Source organism: Phalaenopsis equestris, unplaced genomic scaffold, assembly GCF_001263595.1.
Source record: "Phalaenopsis equestris unplaced genomic scaffold, ASM126359v1 Scaffold198002, whole genome shotgun sequence".
In the NCBI taxonomy this organism is placed as follows: Eukaryota; Viridiplantae; Streptophyta; class Magnoliopsida; order Asparagales; family Orchidaceae; genus Phalaenopsis; species Phalaenopsis equestris.
Window position 1 is genome coordinate 171105 of NW_018217944.1, and position 4504 is coordinate 175608.

At 39.3% G+C, this 4504-nt stretch overlaps 1 protein-coding gene across 1 annotated transcript in view; it reads left to right on the plus strand.

The window, feature by feature from the left end:
• Nucleotides 1-4504, plus strand: part of LOC110035515 (thioredoxin O2, mitochondrial-like) — a 49308-nt gene that overhangs the window by 15274 nt on the left and 29530 nt on the right. The gene's annotated exons all lie outside the window — the stretch shown is intronic.

The following is a 4504-nucleotide window of genomic DNA, read 5'->3' on the forward strand; positions in this document are numbered from 1 at the left end:
AGTATATATATGATATATATATATATATATATATATCATCGCATGATTTCTCCTTTCCAAGTAAATCTTCTTCCCAGATCATTAAAAATGATCCGGAAAAGAAAGGAATCAAAAAGATTTGAATAAATGTTGGAAATAGACAAATAAATTAAAAAGAATGAAGAATCTATATAAGATAATCCTCGTGTGACAGGACTAGAGTATACATTCAAATAGAATCAGATCGAAATACCTCTAAACATAATATTCATGAAGAGAATCCCCACATTAAAAAATCATAATTGCAAAACCAAAAAGAATATTTTTAATTTGTGGTCAATAACAACTCTTAAAAGGACATCCTTTTAGTTAATTATGTATTGAGGGACACTTGGAATACTCTTGATAATAGGAGCCTTGTTTTTAGAATCTATATTGAGCCACATGTGAGAGGATGAATCTCTCGTATCCACAAATGGACGACTGTATGTTGACGAGCAAGGCCGAGGAAATAACTGGTTGACTTAACATGAACATACTTATACTTTAAAGCTTACCGCGCTATAAAGGTAGATGGTGAATCACCTTACCTCAAATGAGTGACGACATATCAGCAATCGAAGCTGTTGAGATGACATCAACGAAGTCACAAAGGGACGACTGAGCTCAAATAGGCTCAACAAAAGGTAGCTAGAGAAATCCTACTCGGGCAGAGATAGCCAGGTCAGGATACCATGAATCCGTCATCCCAATCTATTAAGATCTTAAATCTATTTGGTGGTGAAGGTTTTCGACCCAACTCGATTAGAGATTTATTGTCAACAATTCATGAATTGCGTCGTTTGAAGAAACCTCAGTAGCCCTAAGCTTAAGGGAAATAAAATCTAATCCCTACGACCCTACGAAGGCGGAGCTGAAAGAGATGAGGCTTATACTGTCCAAGTATATGACGAGGAAGCCACTGGAAAGGAAAGGAAAAGAGAGCTCCGTCTACATAGCCAAAATGTTCCCCCAAATGACTTATATTCCATCTAGGCCGGGGAAGCCTCTAACACCCTAGGCGTGCTAGACAACCACCTAAGTATAAATCATATGCTTGGTTAGGTGGGTTGAAGAAGCACGAGGGTTTCACCTCGGGACACGCTGATATGATGCAATCATCTATCAAGCCTTAATGTGGAGACTATTAAATATGAATGAGGATATAGCCATGCATGCAACTCATTTTAAAATAGACCCGAAAGACATACAGAAAAGTAAAGTGCTGGTTTTAAATATATTGCAACATTTTAATCCTAAATTTTATTTATCTCAATTTTTTATTATTAGAATTTTATAGAAAAGAGTATTTTTAGATCCTTGAAGAGTCTAAATTGTATTACGCATGATTTCTAGATAAATCATAATCAGAAGAATTCAAAAATATGAACTCACAACACAAAGTAAATCAAGCCAAATAAATAAATAAATAAATAGGTAGGGCGTTGCTTGATCGGTGATATATCACAGAAAAGAGAAAATGACAGCTATGCTTTGCATATATATGCATCGTCCTAATTCTATACATCAATATGAAATTCACAATTAAGGTATGAGACATGAGCAGATGCTTTTGGTCCCCGTCACATGGTTCCACGCATCAAACGCCTTAGAACCCGTGCTTGTATTTTATTTTTGCTACAGACTACCTACATACCCTAAACAGTAAATTGGAAAAATCAAAATGAAAGACTCGACTAGTAAGAAAACGAGTTAGCATGGGTTATAGCATGCAATCATATAATAAGTCATATCCGGTGGGAAGATAGCTCAACATCTGCAGAATAAGCGTTAGCATAAGTTATGACAACTCTTCCCTTGTGGACATGGCATTCTGCAAAGAGATTGCCCCTAAATATGCTAATGCACATTCTCAAACCCAGTAAACACAACAATACACAAAAATGCTCAGGTAGGGTGCAAACCAAGGAACACACATCTACAGCAAGGTGTCCTAACACAACATCTGTGTATGTAGAAAGTGTGTGGCTAAGGCTGGTGTATGACTTTGACGGGATCACCGATCTTGACTCCATCCTAAAGATCCAAGACATCTAATGAGCGTCACTTGAGGATGATATTTTAAGAGATTACCTCAGATATGGTTCAACTCATATAATTTTAAAATAAGAAGTATGATACATAACAGAAAAGATCTATTTTTTTATATTTAAAATATGCAGGTTCATAACATGCTGCAAAATGACACACCTTAGAACTTTTGGTTCCTTGGCACTATCATACACGTGCTAGTTACAATGCAAGAAAATCACATTGCTCGCTGAGATATGTCCGCGAGCAATGCTCGTTAAATCAATGCGACCAACAACGGGTCACCCATCTATAAGGGTAGACTTGCCATCAAGACGAGTTAGAAAATGCACATGAAAAAAATACAAAGTGAATTTAGTGTACTACAGTCGTTCGAGGCAAGTGCGAGCGAACATTTGTGACACAGTAAGTGATTGAGTGCAATATGAATGTTCTAACAAGGTTTGAACATCCACATATAACTTAGTCGCTCGAACTAAATGCGAGCAAACATGTGTAACGCATTAAACAAATTGACATAACATGAATGTCTCAACAAGGTACGAACATTCATATTAAATGCCAAAGACGGTTTAACTTATCATAGTCGCTCAAGCTAAGTGTGAGAGAACATTTGTGACACCCAAAATTTTCTTGAGTCCTTATATCATGATATATGATTTGCAAGCTTGGCATGATTGCACAAAGTGAAACAACTACATACAAAAAAACAAACAAAAGGTCTATTCAAATACATTCACATAAGGTGAAGTGAATGTACATACATAGACGAGACATCATGACGGGGTCACACAATGAGTGTCATGACTCGCCGAACGATTCCCAAGGTAGACTAGCACTAAGTGAGCTAACCACCCTCAATATTTGTTGCGCATTCATTGCAGGCATATGACAACATATGCTCACTACGAAATGCTCCAAGGTGCACGTGAAAGTCCGCATGATGTAGCAATCGTATGATATACATACAAACAATCATGATTCAACATGCAAATGAATTTGGATTTGGTTGTGCCTGATACAAGCCACCCAAAGGGAATTACACTTTGCTCATAGCACAAATGAACCCGTTCACTCACGTATGCACGCAAGAAATGCATTATACGAACGTGAACATGTTGGTGCAAAATGTAATGCTATTAAGATCGACCAACCGAAGGTATATGGTTTATCGAACTGATCGAAATCGTGCGATCGATCAAGCCATCCAATAAGGGACGACCGATCAAATCGAACGGAATCGGGCAAGCTATTGAGCTGACCGAAGGTAAGCGAACGACCAGACCAAACAACAATGGGGGGCTGATCAACATCACATCGTAAAACTATATTTTTATGCATATTTTAAAAAACGTGCATTACACATGGGGAAATGACATGCAAAACACACAAATATGATGCAATGCGATAAACATCCTTATGGAAAATCAAAACCACTTATCGAACTCACATAGGATCTAAAACCCAAATGAATGGAGAAGTGTACCGACATTTTATTGTGTGTGGCAACAAGACACTCACTTTCGTTCGCCCGACATAAAGCTGAGGTTTCTCGCAAGGAGAACTCTTCGTGACCGAGAGAAAGAAGACCAAAGCAACGTCTTTATTCTCTTGGTTGGTAGGCTTCAAATGTTCATCCAAATGAAGTCGTCGAGACAAACAACGAGATTAGTACAATCTCATCTTGAGCTATGCCAACCCTAGGAGGGGGATCACAATGAAAAACTTCCTAGTCTAGGGGTTTCTTCTAACATCAGCTTAAATCATATAACTTAACACATAACCTAGGAGGCTTGTTAGAAAGGAAACACACCTAGTTTAGAAAATGTCTCTTTGTCATGGCAGTTGTAGACGTGTTCTCTTGCTTGCTCTAAGCTCTTCTCTTTCAATTGGTGTTCAATGCACAAATCGATGTACCTCGCAAGGCATACGAAGGACGAAAAAGAGAGACATGAGGTATGCAAGTATATATCTTCGATAAACGATCCTAGCATATATAAATATGAACATACCTTTGCTAGACGGTTTGTTCAGGGCTATATATGCCCTAATGTTGTCGCCGCCCCTCTAGTGATCAGAGCTCTGGCAAGGCTTTCGACTGAAAGGAGATGGAAGCCGACGAGATCGCCGATGACTTGGGTCGCCTGCCGCAAGGGAAGGAGGCGACCAAGCTTTGCACGTGAGAGGGAGGCGCATGATCCCGTGAAGGGGAGAGCCGACCGAAAGAGGTGGTGAGATTGCCGACAGACGGATTTAGAGCAGGAATTAACCGATTTCAGTCGTAGATGTTGCAGATTACCTTCATCCATGTGCCTCCTTGGTTCCGTGTAGGAGCGATGCAGATGGGGAGAAGAGATGGGAGTTTCGGGACCTTGTATAAGTCAAGCCGAGAGGACTTTAGGCTTGAGGCGGAAGGTCAAGCGAGCCGCTCAAA